The sequence below is a fragment of the Myotis yumanensis genome, unplaced genomic scaffold (genome assembly GCF_028538775.1).
Source record: "Myotis yumanensis isolate MYYU_CA2020_CCGP unplaced genomic scaffold, mMyoYum1.0.hap1 SCAF_1, whole genome shotgun sequence".
Classification (NCBI taxonomy): Eukaryota; Metazoa; Chordata; class Mammalia; order Chiroptera; family Vespertilionidae; genus Myotis; species Myotis yumanensis.
In genome coordinates, this window is record NW_027223752.1 from 72,899,254 (window position 1) to 72,923,254 (window position 24,001).

The 24,001-nt window shown below is 41.3% G+C and overlaps 1 protein-coding gene and 1 non-coding gene across 2 annotated transcripts in view; both read left to right on the forward strand.

The window, feature by feature from the left end:
• The window catches only part of GPR176 (G protein-coupled receptor 176), an 81,200-nt gene that overhangs the window by 24,671 nt on the left and 32,528 nt on the right, over positions 1-24,001 (forward strand). The window lies entirely within an intron of this gene.
• On the forward strand, positions 2,910-3,069 carry LOC139001019 (U1 spliceosomal RNA). The gene has a single exon (XR_011469805.1). It is a non-coding gene; the product is annotated as a U1 spliceosomal RNA (small nuclear RNA).

Consider the following 24,001-nt stretch of genomic DNA (forward strand, 5'->3'; position numbering starts at 1 on the left):
GCAAGAGTCAGAAGTTTCCTTTGAGTGGTAGTGAACATGTCTATTTGTGGTGGTCGTAGCTAGAATGAATAAATATTTGCTAAGCAAATTAACTGGTGCCTGACACACAGTAAATGCTCAAAATGTGTTTGAAAATAAAATAAATAGTACAACTTATAGTCAGAATCAGAGTATATGATTCCATACTTTGCAGTTCAAAAGAGCTCTTTGCTCAGCCTCTCCACATTCTCTCAGTGGGTTGAGTCTGAAGCTCATCTCCTTAGTGTCCCATTCACTCCTGTTGTATAATTCCTGTCTTTGCTCAATTAACTCTCATTAACTGGAACTTTATGTAAATGGAAAATGCCTTCCCAGAGGAGCCCCTTCAATTTTCAGTGCAGTCTCTTTATAGAGCCCTCCATCTTGGAGTTGCAGGGACCCTGAACCTTGCAAAGTCAGGAGCATTGGCACTGTGTTGCCACAGGTGGGGGTTAAAAACCAGAGAAGGCAAGGCTCTTAGTTGGAGTTCCAGTTTCCTAACTAATACAGAGGAAGTGACTGTTGATTACAAGCCATTACTTGCCTCATTAACAGTTAATGAGTCAGTTAGAGAAAGACAAATACCATATGATTTCACTTATATGTGGAATCTAAAATATAAAATATATTAACAAACCAAACAGAAACAAATTCATAGGTACAGAAAACATTTTATGGTTGCCAGATGGGAGCGGGGTGGAAAAAAGGGTGAAAAAGAGGGAAGAATTAAGGTATACAGATTGCAGTTGTAAAAACAGTCATGAATATGTAAAGTACAGCAAGGGACTATACTCAATAATCTACACTAATTAAAGACAAACATGCAAATTGACCATACCTTTGCTATGCCTTAAGCCACGCCCACCAGCCAATCAGAGCAACTATATGCAAATTAACCCAATCAAGATGGCGGCTGGCAGCCACGGAGCTGGAGCGAGTAGGAAGCTTGGTTGCCCCAGTGATGGAGGAAGCCAAGCTTCCCAGCTGCCGAGGCCAGCTCTGAGCTCCACTCAAAGCAACAAAGTTTCAATTATAGAAGGTAAATAAACTCCAGATACCTGCTTTCAGCCAGCTGTGGCCAAGGAGCTGGAGCGAGCAGGAATGGGTTGCCCCTGACGATGGAGGAAGCCAAGCTTCCCTTCCACCCACCCTGGCCGGCTCTGAGCTCCTCTCAAGGCTACAAAGTTTCAATTATAGAAGGTGAATAAATCCCAGAATAAAAAAAAAGAAAAAGAAAAAAAGAGGCTGGGAGTTTCCATCACTGGGGGGGCTTGGCCAGCCTGAAAACGGCCCTCAGCTCCTCACCCAGACTGGCCAGGCACCCCAGTGGGGACCCCCACCCTGAAGGGGGTGTGAGCAGCCTGCAAACACCCATCAGCCCCTCACCCAGGCTGGCCAGGCACCCCAGTGGGACCCCCACCCTGATCCGGGACACCTTCAGGGCAAACCAGCCGGCTCCCACCCATGCACCAGGCCTCTATCCTATATAATAAAAGGGTAATATGCAAACTGACCCCAACAGCAGAACGACTGGGAATGACTGGTCACTATGACACACACTGACCACCAGGGGGCAGATGCTCAATGCAGGAGCTGCCCCCTGGTGGTCAGTGTGCTCCCACAGGGGGAGCTCTGCTCAGCCACAAGCCAGGCTGATAGCTGCCAGTACAGCAGTGGTGGTGGGAGCCTCTCCCGCCTCCTCAGCAGCGCTAAGGATGTCCAACTGCAGCTTAGGCCTGCTCCCCGCTGGCAAGTGGTAATCCCCCGAGGGCTGCCGGGCTGCCAGAGGGATGCCTGACTGCCAGCTTGGGCCCTATCCCCCAGGGAGCGGGCCTAAGCCGACAGGTGGACATTCTCCGAGGGGTCCCAGACTGCAAGAGGGCATAGGCAGGGCTCAGGGACCCCCCCCCCCCCCCCTAGTGCACACATTTTTGTGCACCGGGCCTCTAGTATTGTAATAACTATGTATGGTGTCAGGTGGGTACTAGAATTACGAAGATCACTTTGTAAGTTATATAAATGTCTAACCATTATATTGTCCACCTGAAATATATACAATGTCAACTATTCAACATAATTTAATTTAAAATAAAACTAATTTAAAATAAAAAATATTAAAAATAGTTAATGAGTTAGAAGCTTACAGAGTAGAGAAGCTTCTGGCAACTGAAATCTTGTCAGAGAATTGTGGCCTATATCCTTAATAAGGGTCGAGGCTCCTGAGGTAGAGCTCAGAAAGAAAGATGGTATACATATTCCTTTGGAAGAGAATTTAGGATTCTTGATAAAGAACCTCATATGTTTTCTATTGAAAATCACTGAGCCAGGCTTACTCATAAATAGTAGGTGTGTTTGTAGGGGTGAGATTTTTCTCTAGAAAGGTAAGTTCTCAGGAAACTCAAAAGCTTTAGATAAGCAAAAACAGAAGGAAAGGAGACAGACTTCTTTTTGAAGTTAACTATAGGATGCTGCATAAGTTCTGCATGGGGTTGCAGGGCTCTCCAGATCCTCTGTCCTGTTATTTGTTTACCTGTTGAATAAATTATTCATTTTCACACAGTATGTAATGATGCTGCTTCCTTACTCAGCATCATCATTCCAGCAAAGGTGGATTGAGGACCATTCACCTGTGTTTGTCTGGAGTGTGCATTGCTCCGTTCTTGCCCAGGTCTTCTCCATCTTCCTGAGGAGCAAGGACCTACATATTCATCATACTGGTTTGAATTTTAATTCTTGACTGTTATTTTGAGCCAAATGAAGAAAACCCAGGCCCTTTTCTAGTATGAGGAGCCCACCCAGCTGCTTTGGAATTACAGTGTGTCTCCAAGTATGGATTTTGGATTACCAATATCACAGTCATCTTCTGGTATTATTTTAAAGTACCTATTTCTATACTTAACTGGCAGGGGAGATACTATGATTACAAGATGGTTTTCACAGAGCAAGGCTTATTCATTGCACTCTGGATGTGCTGACCCCTGTGATTTCCCCATAAAGGGAAACTCAACTGCATAATTTATGGTAGTGGGGAACTGCATTTGCAGTCTCCCCTAAGAAAATAAATTAAATACCCATTCTTATGATGTACCCCAAACCTACTGAACCAGACTCTCTGGAATGGGACTTAGGAGTTTGCATATTTAATAGGTTTCCCAGGTGATTCATAAGCATAATAAAGTTTGGGAATCACTGGTTTAGACTCATAGACTTTAAGGAAATAACCTCAGCGTTCCCTTGGGGTGTAACCTAGGTCCCATTGGAACAAATGCAGCCTGTCTGGTCTTGGAGGTCAGCCTGGGAAAGGTTTGGAGCCTCATTTTCCCCTTTAAATTAAGGTACCACACAATCTGGTAGGCCAGTAAGGACAGAGCCCCTTCCCAAAGTTCACCATTATGTGACAGGCTGCTGTAAACAGGTCCAGGTCAGTTAGCTATTACAGCTGAAGGTGGTTGCAATGTTCTGCTAACATTGTACTATGAAAACTGGACATTTGCATTATAGTTGACAAAAAGATTAGTCTGAGTAAACACTTTTTGTGCCCTTGGCTCATGCCTTTTCACTCTAGTATCTGTGTGCCAAGTGTGGCTTTTCTCAACTCCGAATCTTAAGAAACCATTCAGCCTCCACACTTAGATCTAAGTTTCTAGCCATTTGGCTCATTGTTGGGGAACACAACACAGACATTTATAATTTAGTCCAATGCTGTCATATTATAGATGTGAAAAGCAAGATTAGGGCCGGGGTGAAGTGACTTATTTGGGCATGGCCAGGCTCTAACAAGCCCCCAGGTCTTGCCATTTCTCCTTGGGCTGCCTCCCAGTAGGAAGGAAGTGGCCCTGCAAATTCTCTGCTGAGTCTTACCATTCTTGGCAGATAAAATATAATACTCCCATTTCTAAGGATATATTGTGTAGTGTTTCCCTGTGAGAGCAGGGTTATTGCTTTGAATTGTCTATTCAGCCTGAGATTTGGAGAAATTGTGTCTTTCCTCTGTGTCTTGTTCTACCTCACTGAGCGCTTACCTTTTAGATGAGAGAGGCAGTCCTTGGCTGACATAAGCTAGGCCAGGGGACTGCCCTTAGTGCCTGTGTGGACAGGTGCGGTGTAATTATCAAGTCCTGTGATAATTGTGCCACAGTTAATGAATTGGAAGACTTGTCTCTAAATTACTTTGGAGACTTCCAAGTGATTTAGTTAATGGGCTGGAGCAGCTGCCAAGGAGCAAGGCAGTGGGGGATGGGTTTAGTTTTATTTTGATTTCTCTGTTCCTCCTTACCCACTTTACCTGATTTGCTTTGGTTTATAAAAGAACACACACACATTTTTACTGTGGAATTAGCAGGAAAGCATTCAACAAACAGAGCAAGTGCTAGAGGGTTTGTTGATTCCCTCAGAGGATGCGGTGACTCTTTATGTCTTCTTTTCAAATGCTCTTTGTAGTTGTTACTAAAGTGATGTTTCCTAGACTGGTCAATCCTTTATGGAAGCCGGTAACAGGTTAGTCAGGAAGAGTAGGTTTGATAGGGAAGAATCAGGAACTTAGAACTATTTGTTAGAGGGAAGAAAAACCCTGTGGTTAGTAGGCAGTTTGAAGTTTGAGTCAATGGCTTTGACTTGTAAAGTTTGAGCAAAAACTAAAATGTCCTTGATCATGTAGCAGCTACTGCTTGTTCCCTACTTAGTATACATCCTCTTATTATTCCTTATTTAAAGGACCCTTATTTTGTCTAGGCCCAGCAACAGTATGCCAGATAAAAACATCTTAGAGACTCTCTCTCTCCCTCTCCCTTTCACTCTCTAAAAATCAATTGAAATCCCTTGCAACTAAGGGTATCCATGTTAACCTAGGTCTCACCAGTGAGTTCTAAGTGGAAGTTTACTGGGTGGAGCTCTGGGAATGCCATTTTTTTTTTTCAGTGAAAAGGGACAGACAAAGCTGTGGCTTGCCTTTGCCCTGGGCCCTGGCCCTTTCCGCCTAGTAAATTAGTGCATGCCTCGGGATGGAATGACCATCTTAAAATTATGAGGACACAGGCCACGTGCTCAGATTGGCAGAGTAGGAAGCTAGATATCTGGGTCCTTGCCTTGATGACTTTGAACAACTGTTCCAATCTTCTTTTGGACCTCAGGTTACATGAAAAAAACAACAACAACCTTTCTTAGTTTAAGCTCTTGTAGTTGGATCTCTGTTATATAAAGTCAAATACAACTTTGGGGAACTGCTGGTTAGGTGGTCCTTATATATGGTATTTGTAATTAAAGTCTAAGCCAATAGACAGTTCAACTTATAGAGTTGGACATTTTAGATAGAGAGATGTCCATCTCTGATAGACTTGCTTTGTTGGAAGTTATAGGACACCAAGATAGAGAAATTTGCCAAACGTTGTTCTACCTAGAGCAGTGCCTAGCAGCAGTCAGGGATTATCCACACTGCAACCCAGTGTGGAATAAGGATTACTTCAAAACTCAGAGCAGTTAGGCCCTTGCTGGTTTGACTCAGTGGATAGAACGTTGGCCTGTGGACTGAAGGGTCCTGGGTTCGATTCCAGCCAAGGGCACGTACCTCGGTGTTTCTGTCTATCTCTCCCTTTCACTCTCTAAAAATCAATGGGAAAAATATCCTTGGGTGAGGATTTAAAAAGAAAACACTCAGAGGAGTCAGGAGCCAGCATTAGTGTGACTCCCTTGTCTTAAGGGGGATGAGCCCTGAGGGCATGACTGCTTTTTCCCTTCCTCCTTATTTTACTAAAATAGAAAGTACTTCTTTATAATTAGTCCATTAGGAGTGGCAGCAAATGTGTGATGAGTCTGTCAGTTTGGGAAGTTCCTGAAGAATTTAAATTTAGATTGAACTTATGTCCAGAAATAATGGTGTGATTTCTCACCTGAAGAGATGGTCAGTGTTGCATCAGATGCTATGCCCACAATTTTACAACCACATCTCCCTCAAACTTGCCATTTAGTCTTAGCAAAGATTTTTCTATAGCTTTTTCTCAGCATGCAACAGAAACATCTTTTGGTCCTGAATGAGAGGATCAAGAAAATCAGGATGATTACATTGGTGACGTTTACCACTTGAAACCACTGCCCTGCTCCTTCCTGACATTATCTGTGCGGAACAGGAATGCTTTAGTCTCATCCCTTATTTCAGTACTTTGCATGAACATCTTGTCAGTCAGAGTATTTCTCAGGTGAACAATCCATCCAAGGCTCTCTGCCCATTTCTTTGAAGAGCATGTTGAGAAAACAAATACTTAGCTGCAGTGATTTGATTCTGTCATATTTTAAACTATTTTTTTTGCAGCACTGGATTAAAATTAGGAGGTATATTGTGTCATCCATTGTAGTGAATAAAGCAGTGTGTGTTTTGGCATAAAGGTAGATTTTCTTTTACTCACTGTGAACATATCAGAACGATCCTAATGCACCTTTTCTAATTTTCATAGTAGCTTCCAAAAATAAAGTTAATTAAAGAAAAATCTTGTCTTTAGATTGGATTTTTGGTGATAGAACAGAGTTTTTAAGTACGTTTCTTAATTAAAGGCAAGAAGTATTTGTAGTGAAGGGAAATACACCTGTTTAACTTTTTTGAACACCTCTATCAGGAAATACTGCATGTGTAGTGGAAAGAGTATGTATTTGGGAACCAGGAGGCTGGGTTCAGTACGCCTATAACTTAGTTCATAGGTGGATGATAATTTGGTAAAGGGCAATGATATTTAGAAAAGTATTTGCTTATATTTAATGGGGCATCTGTTATGTTTTTCTGCATTTGGATTTGGGTGAACATGATCATAAGTGAGTGTTTCGGGATGTTTAGGGATGTTTATTAGAATATATCTGTGTGGATGGAGTGAGGGGAGAAGATAAACCTATTCTGTGTTAGCTTTTTTCTTTACCTTGTTTTTATGTTCCTTGGCAACAGTGACTTTGATAAAAGAGATATCTCTAGGCCTAATGAGACAACAAAATAAAAAATAAAAAGAGAGAATGTAAATAGCACTGAGGACCTACATGGATTTCTGTTAGGTGTTCTCAGTCATTGGGTTTTCTTGTGAGACTTTTGTTTTATTAAGAAAAATAGAATAGCTTTAGCCAATTTGCCTCAGTGGATAGAGTGTTGGCCCTCAGACTGAAGGGTACTGGGTTTGATTCTGGTCAAGGGCATGTTCCTTGGTTGTAGGCTCACTCCCTGGCCCTGGTCAGGGCACGTGTGGGAGGCAACCGAATGATGTGTCGCTCTCACATCTATGCTTCTCTCTCTGTGTCTCTCCCCTTCCTTCCACTCTCTCTAAAAACCCATGGGGAAATATCCTCAGGTGAGGATTAACAAAACAACAACAACAGTAACAACAACACACACAGATACACAAGAAAAATAGGATCAAATCAAATCAAACAGATAAGACAGCCAAGCTCTAGAACTGGAAGATATGACTCTGTTTGTGAATTGAAGAAATAATTGTTGCTCTGGTTGGGTGGCTCGGTTGGAGCGTAGTCCTGTTCAATGAAAGGTTGTGGGTTCGATCCCCAGTCGGGGCATGTACGGGAGGCAACTGATCGATGTTTCTCTCTCACATCAATATTTCTCTCTCTTTCCCTTCCTCTCTCTCTAAAATTAGTAAAACATATCCTTTGGTGAGGATAAACAAATAAAATATATCTGCCTTATTTCATAAATAAGGAAAAGAAATAATTATTCCTCCAGTCCCCCATTCTCAGACTACCTGAGGGGACAAAAAATACTGTGGTCCATTTATTGTTAGAGGATCTACCTGGCAACCGCAAAAATTTCCCACTAAAATGTAAGTTAGTAAAATATGCTAGTTTTGATGAGAGACTTGATAGGCCATTCTATAATAATAGCAATAGAAATTAAAGTATAAATATCATTAACATGAACATAAATATCATTAACATTATATCTCAAGCACTAAACAGATGGTAGAACACCATTTTGAGAACTGTAGTCCACACTGATCTAATAGGATTCTAGAATATGAGAGGTGTGTGAAATCCAGTTTTATTGAGTTTGAACTTCTTTGCTGAAGAGAGTGCTAGTAATGAGATTTCCTAAGTTCAAAGGGAAAAGAGGTTCCTGCAGTTCTCCCTTAATGGAGTGTGGCATCTATTACTTATTTTACATGTTTAATATCAATTTTAAATGTATGTTAGTAGGACCTTAAAGGGGTCATAAGTGTGTTTGAAAATGAAAGCATTTATTTTTATTCCACTGTCTAGTACTATTCCTTTTTAAAAAAATACTCTTTTAAAAAGTTAAACTTTGGGAGGAATATAGAATTGATTCAAATATTTGCAGAAAATACATACCAAATAAATCAGTTGATGACACTTGAAGATTGCATGTGTATTGTAAGAAACTTTTTTGAGTTGAGCAATATGATAATGAGACCATTTTTTAAATCATACTTTAGTTTTTAGGATATTTTTACATGTTATCTCATTTTATTTTTTCAACAGACCCATTCAGTTAATACATTCTTTACAGGTAGTTTTTATTGCTCGCTAACAGGTGGCTCTACTTCTTACAGTCAGCGTAAAACATGTAAATACGTTTCCCGCATACAATGTGTTAAGAAGATTGGCATTATAATCTCATTTTATATGTGAAGAAATGAGTCAGGATTTGACCTAGCTTATAGAGTGGTAGATTGTATGAGACTCTGTTTGCTGACACTTGATCCAGTGGTCTTTTTAATCCTTTATACTACCTATAAATATACAGTTGGTCCCTGAACAGTGTGGGGGTTAGGGGTCACCTCCCCATTCAGTTGAAAATCCCCATAGAACTTTTGACTCCTTTAAAACTTAAATTCTCTCTCAGTATCCAGGATCCTCATGGATACCAAAATCCACAGAAGCACAAGTCCTCTATATAAAATGGAATAGATCATGCACACAGACAGCACTCTGCATCTGCAGACTCCCAGCCACAGATTGAAAACAGTATAGGTATTTACTTTAAAAAAATGGACATATAAGTGGACCTGTGGCGTTCAAACCCATATTGTTCAAGGGTCAACTGTATAGTGTTGAAAAGCTAAATATTTATGAATGAGTCAACTTTGCTTGTGTGTGAGAACATATGCATTTTTCCAGGAATGTCTTTAAAATGTCAACTCTAAGAGAGATGAAAATATCTAGTGTGCATTCTGCAAAGACATTTCTCTGAAACCTTACCAAACAAATTATGGTACCTTTGTAGTTAAAGAAACAATAGACATTGAAATTCTTATTGTCATAGTAACCTAATATGTTTTCAGAAATGGTTGATTTTACTTTTACCAGGTTCAAAAGGGAGGTAGCACCTCCTATATTTAGGAATGATGTAAAACTGACATTGATAGATGGAAACAAAAGTAAGTCAACTCTGCCTGCCACCACCAACAGATGGCAGTATTGGTTGTGTGCTGGCTTCCCTTTCTGTTAGTTCATGGTAGACTCATGTTTGCTGGGCTTGCACTTAGTTTTGAGGGGTTTTATGAACATTATTAATCTCACATAATCTATGAAAGTGGTAAGAAGAAGCATTCTGTTATTCTAATTTTTATTGGCTCTTAAGAAAGTAAAGATGATAAAAGCTGAAGAGATTGTGAATTCGGCAAGTGTGCAAGAGATAACTCATTTGACACTAAGGTGTTTCTGAAGGACAAACTAAGTCATATAACACATGCCAATTACTATCCCTATGCAGTTAACAGTACACTGAAAGAATGAAAAAAAGTGATTGATGAAATAGAAAAACTTTGGAATTTGTTACTCAAGATGGGTTCAATCAGTATTAAAAATGAATGCCAATTAGCCTGATATTAATTGAGTAGAAGTGAGGAGAAGACTTGGTCTGGTGAAAATGGATAGTTTCACGGGCTTTTGGACTGTTCTCCTTAGCAAATCATCCATGTGAGGAGTCATTGTTGAATTCCTGATGTCACTCTTTAGGGGCTGTCAACTCTTGGGGAGTCATTAAGGAAGGGGGATTATTATCACCACAGGTATGTGTTTTAGAAAAAGTTGCCCAATTCTAAGGAAAATCAATGAAAAGAAGAGGAAGGTGGTTAAAGCTTTGAAGTATCACCCACCTATTTGGTTGAAACACATTTAGAGACTGAAAACTTAAATAAGTCACTTGGGACTTAGGAATATCCTCTTGGGACTTGCCCTTTATTCAGCAGTTCTCAACCTGTGGGTCGCGACCCCTGAAAATACATCCTGCATATCAGATATTTACATTACGATTCATAACAGTAGCAAAATTACAGTTATGAAGTAGCAACGAAAATAATTTTATAGTTGGGGTCACCACAACATGAGGAACTGTATTAAAGGGTCGCGCATTAGGAAGTTTATATAGTAAATTTTGAATTCTTCATGTTGTTAGGTTTAAAAAAGGCATGGCTAGTTTATTCCCCAGATTTCATTTTCCCCAGTAATTTTAAAATCTGGCCTGGAAAATGTTTAAATCAGAACAACTTAACAGGGGACATATTTTATCAGTTTAAATGTCACCATCTGGCTTTGCCTATTTTTTGCTTGGTAATAAAAGATCTGGTTAATGAATAGATTGGCCAAAAGGAGGACCATGAAAATTAAAAAATGAAAACTAAATTACCTTAATGACAATTGTGGGGGTTGGCTGGCTGGTGTTGGTGCAGGTACAGGTTGCTGATAGAAGTCAGTGCATCCCACTTGGTTCGTCTACTTGGAGGTAGGCCTTCCATTGAATATCCTTAGTGAGAAGAACATTAGTGCATGGCTGGTTAGTTTCTCAGAGTGAAGTGCTATTGTACAAAGCAAGAGACTCATGAGACTCACAGATTCAGTAGCTCTGCATTTGCTGCAGCCAGTGTTGGAGTTTTCAGTCCTATTCTGTCATCTCTGTAGTGGGCCTTGAAGACTCTATACTTTCTTACCTGCAGACATCTGGACCAGAAATCTTTCAGTCATATTCGATTTCTCTCTTTTCCCCATTCCAAAATCTAATCTGGCATAAAGTCCATTTGATTCTACCCCCCAAATATTTTCCACATTACCTCCCACTTCCCTGGTCTAGTCTTTGTCACCTGAGATATAATGGAGTAAAAACTTGGACTCAGGAGTTGGGCCTGATTTGGGAACCTGATACTGCCACCTACTAGCTTTATGACCTTGGGCAAGTTACTTCTCTGATCCTAATTTTTCTCAGCTAGAAAATGAGGTTAGTACCATTTATCTACCTTGTGAGGTTGACTTGAAGATTAAATAAGATAATACAAGTACAGTGCTTAGTGCTGAAGAAGTGTTAGCTGTCAAAATGTGCATCTTTATAATGGACTCCTAAATAGTTTTAATTTTTCTGATATTTTCTGTCTACAAACCGTTTTCCTACTGTTGTAAAAAATTTTAAAAATAAAGCACTATTTATATTCTATTATGATTAAACATATACACATTCTGTCATAATAGTAGCAGCAATAATCCTATCTAATAAAGAGTAATATGCTAATTGACTCTCAAGCCGTCACAAAGATGGTGGCACCCACAGCCAATAAGGAGGGAATATGCTAATTGCCCCACCCACAAAGATGGCGGCGCCCACAGCCAATAAAGAGGGAATATGCTAATTGACTGCCACACCCTCAAAGATGGCGGCACCCACAGCCACAAGATGCAGCGCCCAGTCCCCTCAGCCCCGGCCAGGGCAGCAGGTTTGCAGCAAGGCCAGGCCCACCACCAGGTGGGTCCATCTGGCCTTGCCACACACCTGCCTCTAGAGTCCTCCAGCCCCCTCAGCCCCCCGGCCACCCAGGGCTGGCCCAAGGCACAGGCAAGCCTTGGATGGCAGCTGCCCAGCTGCCCAGGGCCGCCTGAGGCTCAGGTAACGAGGGCCAGCTGAGGCTTGCACTGCCGGCAGTGGCAGCAGCAGAGATGTGATGGGGCGCCTTTCCCTGATCACTGGGTTGCCTCCCACCCCTGAGGGCTCCCGGACTGTGAGAGGGAGCAGGCCGGGCTGAGGGACCCTTCCTCCAGTGCATGAATTTTCATGCACCAGGCCTCTAGTAACATAATAAAAGTAATTTCCTGGTATTTTATTACCTATATGAAGTGTGTCAGTTATAACCTCTAAGATCTCGTCTTGCCTTGCCAACTTCATGTCCTATTGTGCCAATTGTGAGCCTGTCTCATAGTCCTCACCCTCTCTGCATACATCATGCACTTTTAGTTTTCTCTCTGTCTTTGACTGCATTCTCCTTCAATTTGGAAGGAACATTCCATCTGTCCTTATCTATTCTGCAGGAGGAAGGAGAAGGTATAGAGTCTTCAAGGCCACCAAGTTAGACTTCTGCAGTGTGTTTTGTATCTCTATTACTAGTATACAACGCATTTCTTCCAGCCTTAAAGGAGCTTACTGAACCTGACCAGTGTGGCTTGGTGGTTGAGCATCATTGCATGCACCAAGAAGTTACTGGTTTGATTCCTGGTTGGGGCACATGCCCAAGTTGCAGGCTCGACCCCCAGTAAAGGGGGGCATGCAAGAGGCAGCCGATCGATGATTCTCTCTCATCGATATTTCTCTCTCTCTCCCTCTCCATTCCTCTTTCTCTAAAAATCAATAAAAACATATTTAAAACATATTTAAATCAGCTCAGTTTACTGAGTTGTTTTCATGTCTCTGCCACCATCATATTCTAACTTTGGGAATCTGTTTTTTCCATAAAGCCCAACTCAATGGATTGTATATTTGCAAGTGCTTAGGAAATAAATGCTGAATTGGATGAAATAATTATAGCTTCATTAGCTCTTGCCCATTTGATAGCAGTCTCATTTGTAGTGCTAATCAGTGTTTATTTCTGAGTGCCTTTCCATTTTCGCTTTTGGGTCACTCAGGAGGGATCAGTACATAGCATGTTGTTGATATTTGATGAACATAGTTGTTTTGAATACAAAGCACAATAGTTAGATTCCCAGGTAGTTCAACTTTTTTGGTTTCTAGTATATCATGTTATAAAAAGGTGTTACTCTATCAGGCATTGGACACTTGAATAGATAGAAAAGAGTTTGTGCAGATATTCTTGAAATGAAGGGAAAGCTTCATTGAAGGAAGCTTGGAGAAGGGTTAAAGCATTTATCCAGAGAGCAGTGAGGAACCACATTAGAATGTTAGGAAAGGGGCCTGAGGATAAGGTGATGAGGAGGGTAACTTTAGCACATGGCGGACACTGCCTGTTGCATACTGTCTGTTAAAGGGAGTGAGATCTGCATTGAGGGAGGTACTCTCTACTGTATTTCTACAGAAACTAGAGGCCCAGTGCACAAAACTCGTGCATGGGTAGATTCCCTAGTGGTTGCCAGCTGCCGGCCCGGGGCCTCCCTTCCCTGGCTGCCAGCTGCTGGCCGAGGCCTTCCCTTGTTATGTGCCACCCCCTGGTGGTCAGCACATGTCACAGCGAGCGATCGAACTCCCAGTCTCCTGGCTGAACTCCCGAGGGGACACTTTGCATATTAGGCTTTTGTATATATAGATACTTTGCAATGAAATATATTCCTACATCTCTGCTTTCCACCTTACCTTCATAGTAAGAGATGAAAGGATATTAACAAAGAATTTTTTTTAGTCTCCACTTTTTCTTTATAGAATGTTCCTACTCTTTGACGTGATGCTAGATGAGGACTACAAAGGAAACATCTCAAAAAATTATTTTTGACTGCTGCACTAGACCCTAATTTAATGTTCTTCATCTTGTATGGGCCACTGGCTTGTTGAGAATCTGATGCAAGTTATGATCTACACTAATAAAAGACAAACATGCAAATTGACCATACCTTTGCTACACCTTAAGCCACACCCACCAGCCAATCAGAGCGACTATATGCAAATTAACCCAACCAAGATGGCGGCCGGCAGCCATGGACCTGGAGCGAGCAGGAGGCTTGGTTGCCCCAATGATGGAGGAAGCCAAACTTCCTGGCCGGCTCTGAGCTTCACTCAAAGCAACAAAGTTTCAATTATAGAAGGTAAACAAACCCCAGATACCTGCTTTCAGCAGGCTGTGGACACAGAGCTGAAGCGAGCAGGAGGCTTCCCTCCCACCCGCCCTGGCTGGCTCTAAGCTTCTCTCAAGGCTACAAAGTTTCAATTATAAAAGGTAAATAAACCGCAGAATTGAAAAAAAAAGGAAAGGCTGGGAGCTTCCGGTGCCAGGGAGCTTGGCCAGCCTGAAAATGGCCCTCAGCACCTCACTCAGACTGGCCAGGCACCCCAGTGGGGACTGCTCACCCTAAAGGGGGTGTGGCCAGCCTGAAAACAGCCATCAGGTCCTCATCCAGGCTGGCCAAACCTCCATAGGGTGGGGATCCCCACTAGGGGGGCCTTGACCAGCCTAAAAACAGCCATCAGCCCTCACCCAGGCCCCAGTGGGGACCCCCACCCTGAAGGGGGTGTGACCAGCCTGCAAACACCCATCAGCCCCTCACCCAGGCTGGCCAGGCACCCAAGCGGGACCCCCATCCTGATCCGGGACACCCTTCAGGGCAAACTAGCTGGCCCCCACCCGTGCACCAGGCCTCTATCCTATATAATAAAAGGGTAATGTGCAAACTGACCCTAACAGCAGAAAGACTGGGAATGACTGGTCACTATGACACACACTGACCACCAGGGGGCAGACGCTCAATGCAGGGGCTGCCCCCTGGTGGTCAGTGTGCTCCCACAGGGGGAGCTCTGCTCAGCCACAAGCCAGGCTGATGGCTGCCAGTACAGCGGTGGTGGTGGGAGCATCTCCCGCCTCCTCAGCAGCACTAAGGATGTCCGACTGCAGCTTAGGCCTGCTCCCCGCTGGTAAGTGGACATTCCCTGAGGGCTGCCGGGCTGCCAGAAGGATGTCTGACTGCCAGCTTGGGCCCGATCCCCCAGGGAGCGGGCCTAAGTCGGCAGGTGGACATCCTCCGAGGGGTCCCAGACTACAAGAGGGCGTAGGCCGCGCTGACGGACCCCCCCGAGTGCACACATTTTTGTGCACTGGGCCTCTAGTCTATTTATAATGTTGAATAGCCTTAACTAAGAGCAAGTTTTGGTTCAGTTTTTTCAGGGATCTTTGAAAATTTAAATTAAAAAATTTAATTCAAGGGTTAAGATTAAATTTTGGCAGTTGAGACTTCATTCATATCTTTTCAAGAGCAGATATAGATATCAGACATCTTTTTCAAATGTGGCGAAACTTGTCAGTTCTCATTTGATGATCGCAAAAATGATGTCAGAGCCTTCATTGGTACTGAATAATCATAAACAAATGTGAATGATTTTTACCACAACAGCTGCTACATCTGCTTGAAGACCAGATGGATTATTTATAGAATTTTGTGATTTGCAACTAATTATAATGGTTCATTAACTTTTGGAAAAGATTCTTAGAATCTGTTTGATTCTCACCTGTGATTTTTTTATTCATATGAGCCAGCAAACTCACTAATGAACCTGCTTTTCTTACCATGGAGAACATTGTCACCAATATCACCGGGTAGGGTATCATGTTTAAAAGTTCTTACCTTATATTTCTATAGTAAAAGCTTTTTACAATTTAAGCAAAATGACTGGCAAAACATGTTTTTTGTTTTGTTTTGTTTTTTTTTTACCAATTCCAGAGTTGTTGTTTTTTACCTTTGGTTTTATATTGTGGTATGAAGATTGATGTTCAAACAATATGGAACAACAACAACAAAAAAAACCAACCACCAAACAAAACAGTATGGAAATAATATGGAAAGAAGCTTAGTTTCAGATTGTGTGTGTGCACATATGCAGTGTTGCGTGCGTGTATGTTTGAAGGACGAGGTTAGCTGCTCTATTTCTAAGGGCATGTGTGTGTTACTTAAAGAACTAGGAGCAATAAGTTCTAAACACAGGGGAGTCAAATTAGGAGAAGTGAATTCTCACTGCAAGGGCAGTGGCAGGGCCAGAAACAGGGACTAAGCCTAAAGGGTCAGCAGTTAGACAGTCTATCTTAGTACGTATATTTGGGCTGCTACAACAGAATACGGTGGACTAGTGACTTATAAACAACATACATTACTTTCTTACAGTTCTGGAGGCTGGGAAGTCCAAGATCAAGGCGCCAGAAAATTTGGTGTCTGGTGAGGGCTTACTTTGTGGTTTATAGACAGGCATCTTCTCTCTGTCCTCACATGGTGGAAGGGACTGGGGCGGGGGGGAGGGAAGATGGGATATAGAGGGAAGTAGGGGGCACTCCAGGTTCCTTATAAGGGCACTAATCTCATTCATAAGGCCTCCACCCTCATGACCTAATCGCCTCCCAAAGGCTCCATCTCCAAATACCATCATATTAGGTTTCAATATGTGATTGGAAAGGACACAAAGCTATAGCACAGCCCCTGGAATGGTGAGTTCTTAAAGGGCCCCCCAGGGAGAAAAGTGTCCTAAACAATTACCTAGAGCAAAGGAAGAATGCCCAACATTGAATCTAAATATCTGCAACAGTTATCCTGTAAGATTTAATATGCAGTTACCATTTTTTTTGTGTGTGTGTGTGTGTGAAACATGTCTGCAGTATTTATTATGAGAAATTTCTGAAGTGAATAATAGAAGTTCTCCCACTGACAGCTAACCGATGTCTGATGTCTCTTCTGTGTGAACTGATGTTGGATTTCCTGCTGGGTATACTATTTAGCTCATTTATAAAGGGTGCAGAGTGTTAAATGGTGATTTTTCACTATATATATTTTTAAGATATTTCTTTTGCAAAGCCTTGTTAAAGGTACAGTTACTGTCAAGTTGACGCATATAATTTTATAATTAAATTACTTAAACATTCTATATCATAGGTAAAGTAACTCTATACTATCTAATTCCTGAAAATATTTACTTCCATGGCTACCTTGTATAATGGTTTCTAGCTGTCAAGATTGTGGATATTTTTCTTAGATAAGCTGAGTGGAGGATTTCCATCTGGAGCAGCGGTTCTCAACCTGTGGGTTGCGACCCCTTTGGGGGGTCGAACGACCCTTTTACAAGGGTCGCCCAAGACCATCGGAAAACACAGATATAATTACATATTGTTTTTGTAATTAATCGCTATGCTTTAATTATGTTTAATTTGTAACAATGAAAATACATCCTGCATATCAGATATTTACATTACGATTCATAACAGTAGCAAAATTACAGTTATGAAGTAGCAATGAAAATAATTTTATGGTTGGGGGTCACCACAACATGAGGAACTGTATTAAAGAGTTGCGGCATTAGGAAGGTTGAGAAGCACTGATCTAGAGGTTATTGACTTCATTCAGTCACACTTGACTGAAACATTGAGTTCCTGGGACATTTCAGGGATTTATTGGGGCCATGATGAACAGAATGCTTACGATCAGGACTATCTCAGAATGTCCCTTAGGAGGGTTTCTCTTCTTCAAGGTAATTAATTGGTACTGATTCCTTCAGCTGGCACCACTTGGTTCCTGCTTTCTAAATGGAACCAATTTCTGAATATTCCAATAGTCCAGTACTTGTAATAATTAAAAAAAGAATTTATGTTTCATTTTCAGATAGAGCTTTGGCATTGGGAATATTGTAAAAAGCAGAATGTAAATACAAAAATACAGAGTCAGCCAGGCGCCTCAGGACACAGGGAAGCATCATCCTGAAATCCCCTTCAGCTTCTTATCCATGTGAAGGCAAGCCTGTCTTCTGAGCCCCTAGGTCTCTTTCTTGTTTATTGCCCAGATTTAGCCAACTACAGGGGGTGTAGTCAGTGACTAGAAAATGATGATAAATTAAGTAATTCTCTAACAGACATCCCCAAATTACAGATCGCAGAGGGGATGGAATTTGGAGAACACACTCGATTGGGAATATTTGCAGTTGACCCTATGTGTGATGCTAACATGTCATTTAACTCTCCTGTGTCTCAGTTTTTCCCATAGAGACTAGAGCAGCCACCCTTGTTTCTGTTCTCCTTGACAGAGACATGGAGAATGCATCCAGGAAGGAGCACTTGGAATGCCCAGGGCAGGGGAGGAAAAGGTGCCTGCTTTCCTCAGTCTTCACAGTACTGGAAAAGCTGGTTCTTGGCTAAGGAGAGCCTGAAACTCACTGTACGAAATCCCAGACTTTACCAGGACTTGATGCTTTTGTTTAAAAATCCTCTCATCCACTATCAAAATCATGTGTTCACTCCAGTGTTCATTCATTCATATTTATTATTGGGTAGATTTTCTTTTTTTTTTTTTTAACTCTAGTGTTGTTTTCAGAATAGTATCACTCATCTTTGAAGTCTAAAGAGCCAAGGAATTAAGAGTGGTCTGTGTGACCAGTTTCAATCATTTATTTAATCAGCAAAAATGTTACTGGCATTTTTTCAATTTAAGGCTTGTAAAATTCTGGTTAAAAATCACATAACATAAAACTGACCATCTCAATCACCTTTAAATATACAGTACAGTAGTGTTAATTATATATACTTTATTGTGCAACAGATCTCTAGAACTTTTTCATCTTGCAAAACTGAAACTATATACGCATTGAACATTCCTTCAAACCCCTAGTAGCTACCATTCTACTTTCTGATTCTAAGAATTTGGCCACTTTAGACATCTCTCTCTATATAAAAGGCTAATATGCAAAGGGTCCTCTCAGGAGTTAGACCGGGAGATTGGGAGTTTGATTGCTTGCTATAACGTGCGCTGACCACCAGGGGGTGGCGTGGAACGAAGAAGGGAGGCCCCGGCAGGCAGGCAGCCAGAAGGCCCTGATCACAGGCCAGATCTAGGGACCCTGCCCTTGCATGAATTTTGTGCACTGGGCCTCTAGTCTCATATAAGTGGAATCATGCAGTATTTGTCTTTTTGTGACTGGCTTATTTCACTTAGTATAATGCCCTCAAGGTTCATACACATTATAGCATGTGACAGGTTTTCCTTCCTTTCAAAGGCTGAATAATATTTCATTGTATGTGTATATCATATTTTGTTTATCCATTCATCCATTGGTGGATATCTGGGTTGTTTCCACCTCTTGGCTGTTGTGAATAATGCTGTGAACATAGGTGTGCAAATATCTCTGAGTCTCTGCTTTGAATCTTTTGGACTTATGCCCAGAAATGGAATTGGTGGATCACATGATCACATGAGAATTCTATTTTTAAAGTTTGAGTTGTGTGTGTTGTTTTTTTTTAGAAACCATCATACTGTTTTCTAAAGTGGCTGTACCACTTTACATTCCCACCAGCAGTGCACAAGTGTTCCAATTTCTCACATCCTTGTCAACACTTGTATTTTTTAAAAATTTGATAGTAGCTATCCCAGTGGATGTGAAGTAACAGGTATTTTTTGTGTGACAAGTAATGTTTTAGATCAGTGGTCATCAACCTGTGGGTCGCGACCCCTTTGCGGGGGGGTCGAATGACCCTTTCACAGGGGTCGCCTAAGACCATCGGAAAACACATATATAATTACATATTGTTTTTGTGATTAATCACTATGCTTTAATTATGTTCAATTTGTAACAATGAAAATACATCCTGCATATCAGATATTTACATTACGATTCATAACAGTAGCAAAATTACAGTTATGAAGTAGCAATGAAAATAATTTTATGGTTGGGGGTCACCACAACATGAGGAACTGTATTAAAGGGTCGCAACATTAGGAAGGTTGAGAACCACTGTTTTAGACATTGTGGAGACAGTGGTAAATAAGATAGGAAAGCCCTGTACCTAATGGGCTTACTTGATTATTCACTCATTCATTCATTTGTTCATTCTTCCCTCTTTTATTGAGATACAATTAACATATAACATTGTGTAAGTATAAGGTGTACAGTGTGTTGATTTGATACATTTATATATGGCAAAATGATTAGCAACATAGTATTAGCTAACTCCTTCATCCCATTACATAGGTTCCATTTCTTTTTGTGTGTGTGGGGAGAACATTTAGGATCTTCTCTCTTAGTAACATTTAAGTATGTGCTACAGAATTATTACCTGTAATCAACATGCTGTACATTAAATTTAAAACTTTTTAGACTTTGACAAACATTTCCTCATTTCCCCCACTCCAGTCCCCAGTAACCACTACTATACTTTTTTTAAAAAGTGACTTTTTTAGGTTCTACATATAAGTGGCATTATATAGTATTTGTCTTTCTCTGTGTGACTTATTTTCATACCATAAGCCCTCAAAGTTCACAATCACCAGGTTTCCTTCTTTCTCATGGCAGAATATAATAATCCATTGTATATATACCACATCTTCTTTATGCATTCATCCATAATCCTGATTTCAATTCCTTTGACTATAGACCCAGAAGTGGATTGCTGGATCTTATGGTAGTTCTATTATGTATTTGTTTATTTAAATCTTTATTGTTAAGAGATTACAGAAGTCCCCCTATTTTCCCCACATTTCCCCCCTCCACTTGGTTCCTGCCCCTCCCCAAGTCTTCACTACCCTATTGTCTGTGTCCATAGGTAATGCATATATGCATATAAAGTCTCTGGTTAATCTCTTCTCACCTCCCTCCTCCGCTTCCCTCTGAGATTCGTCAGTCTGTTCCATGTTTCCATGCCTCTTTTTCTATTTTATTAATTATAGTTTATTTTGTTCATTGGATTTATTGTTCATTTATTTTGATTTTTAGATTTAATTGTTGATAGATGTGTATTTATTGCCATTTTATTGTTCATATTTTTTATCTTTTTCTTCCTCCTCTTCTTCTTCCTCTTCTTAAAGAATACTCTTCAACTTTTCATATAATACTGGTTTGGTGGTGATGAACTCCTTTAGCTGTTTCTTGTCTGTGAAGCTCTTTATCTGACCTTCAATTCTAAATGATAGCTTTGCTGGTAGAGTAATCTTGGTTGTAGGTCCTTGCTATTCATCACTTTGAGTATTTCTTGCCACTCCCTTCTGGCCTGCAAAGTTTCTGTTGAGAAATCAGCTGACAGTTGTATGGGCACTCCCTTGTAGGTAACTAACTGCTTTTCTCTTGTTGCTTTTTAAAAAATATATATTTTTATTGATTTTTTACAGAGAGGAAGGGAGAGGGATAGAGAGTTAGAAACATCAATGAGAGAGAAACATCGATCATTCACCTCCTGCACACCCCCTACTGGGGATGTGCCCACAACTAAGGTACATGCCCTTGACCAGAATCAAACCTGGGACCCTTCAGTCTGTAGGCCAACGCTCTATCCACTGAGCCAAACCGGTTAGGGCCTCTTGTTGCTTTTAAGATTCTCTCTTTGTCTTTAACCCTTGGCATTTTAATTATGATGTGTCTTGGTGTGGGCCTCTTTGGGTTCCTCTTGTTTGGGACTCTCTACACTTCCTGGACTTATAAGTCTATTTCTTCGACCAGGTAGGGAAAGTTTTCTGTCATTATTTCTTCAAATAAGTTTTTAATACCTTGCTCTCTCTCTTCTCCTTCTGCGAATGTTGGTATGGTTGAAGCTGTCCCAGAGGCTGGTGCTAGTGTGGGTTTTGGGCCTTTTATTGATAGGTTTGAGGCATGTTGACTCCAGCTGCTGCTGCTTAAGAGATTTTAGCAAAGTCTGAAGCCTGAGCCAGGACAGGCTATTTATATGAAAAAGCCACTGCAAACAGCCTGGGTGGGGCTGCAAATTGGATGGGGTGGGGTCTCAGGGAATAACCAGAGCAGAGTGAACAGTGTGGGCCACACTGATAAAACTCAGATATGACTGCTGGTCAGCTCTGCCTTAGGAGGGAGGTCCCTGCACAGGAACAACGACCCCTGTCAGCACCCCTTTCTGGGAGAAATCTGCTCCCAAGTTCCTAGCCTGATGCCAGACAGCCTAGTTCCTCCCTGTATGTCCCTGAATTCCCCCAAAGCCGTTGGGTGCTGGAGCTCAGAAAGAGAGACCGTGTGAATTAGTGTGCCGGCTGTTAAAGAGGAACACCTGGGTTTCCAGCAGCCTCCGTGCCACTCAGCCACAGTCCCCACTGGGTTTTACAGCCTGAAGTTATGGAAATTGCTCAGCTCTGGAACCCTGGGCTGGGGGGCTGGGGCTCCCTGCTTCTCACAGGAGGCCTTGGAGATATTATTCCAGATTAAAAAAAAAATGCTGCACGTGGGTTCCAGACCAGCCCATTCTGTGCCTCAGCCCCTCCTACTAGTCTCAATGTGCTTTCTTCTTTACTTGTCTAGTTGTAGGACTTCCATTCAGTCAGATTTCAAGTTGTTCTGAATGATGGTTGCTCTGTATTTTAGTTGTAATTTTGAGGTGGCTGTGAGAGGCAGTGAGTACTTGTGTTTACCTATACCACCATCTTGGTTCTCTTCCATGGTAGTTCTAGTTTTGATTTTTTGAGAAACCTCCATTCTGTTTCCATAGTGCCTGTACCAATTTGCATTCCCACAGTCAGTGCATGAGGGTTCCCTTTTCTCCACACCCTCACGAACACTTGTTATTGCTTGTCTTTGTGATGATAGCTCCTAATGGGTTGATTTAATAATGTACTCCAAGTTGCTTTTCCATGATAGTTTTGAGCTGATTACACCTGCACTTTTTAAAAATCTGATACTTTAAAAAATCGGATGCACTATATATTTGTAGCATAGCTGGTTAACTAAGTATATAATCTCTCGGCAAGAAAAAAATGCTGACAGGCACATCTGGGATTACCTTCTGACCTTGTTGGCATTAGCAAACACATTTCCTAATAATGCATGTTTGATTTTATACTGCCTGAATTATTAACTGACTAGTTGGCTTTATAAGCAACTTACCCAGGAAATACCTAACTTTCAGCTTGCTTTGCAGTCTTAGGATCCCTTTTTGACTACCACAGAGTGCTGGACTTGATTTTTGAAATACTGGCTAAGATTCTAGTCCCAGATAGCAAATAGATGTCAATGCTCTTACCAACTCCATTTGATTTGGAGTGGCAGCTGCCTGGAATGCAGTGTTGAGAAATATTTTGAGGTCTTGTACTGGGACCAGAGGTAAAGAGGGCTGTGGTAGATTTTCACGGTTTACAATGAGTGAAAAAGATAGTATATATACTTTACAATGCTTTCTGAGGCCATTTGGAAACTTAAGAAACCATTGCCTTCATGATTCTTTTTCCTATTTCTCATAATATAGTTGAGCAACTTCATCATGCATTTTTTTGGGGGGCTGTCAGGAAACACTAGACCGAAGAATAAGAACAGCATGAAATAAAGGAATAAGTAGGTCCTTTCTTTCAGGATATGCCAGTAGATCATTGTTCCTGGTGGGCTGAATCTGATTACATGGGCTTATGATACTCCTGGGCCACAACACCAAAAGGAGACTGTTCAAGGGCAGATAGCAGCCACAGGAGCAATTAGAGCAAAGCTGGAAATTCTTTTTTGGTCTCAGTCTTCAGTCACTCTGACATTTTAAAAACAAAACACATCTGAGACAGAAGAGATGACTGGAAATCACACCAAATCCTTCATGTGCTAAACTATATGTTAAAAAAAAAAGTGCTACTCTAAGTCTATGTTCTGAGAAAACCAATTTGGTGTGTGAAATTGCAGTTGCTATGGCAACCAGGGGCTGCAGCCCACTGGCTTGTGCTCCTAAGGAAAATGAGTTGTTTATGAAGAAGAACCAAGTCCTGCCTTAGAGAGTTAACCTGAGTTGTGTTCCTTTAAATGCCAGGTTCTTGTCTTGAGCCTCAAAGGAAATAGTCTTCCAATTCCTTTAACTAGGTGAAGCATCTGTGACTGACATTAGGAAGGAAACACCTAACTAGAATATCAGTTTGAGTGGAGAAAAATATTTTAAGTAGACAGTATGAAATATTTTGTTTACAACTTCAAAGTAAAGAACCCTGTCTTGCTCTGGTATTCAAATTCTTGAAGAAATTTTGGAAACAAGCTTTTCCACCCAGCAGTGCTTCCTTTCTGGTCTTTTCAGACATATGTTTTCTTCATTGATTTCACTCAAAGCTACATAGCCTGTGTTGAACCTGGGAA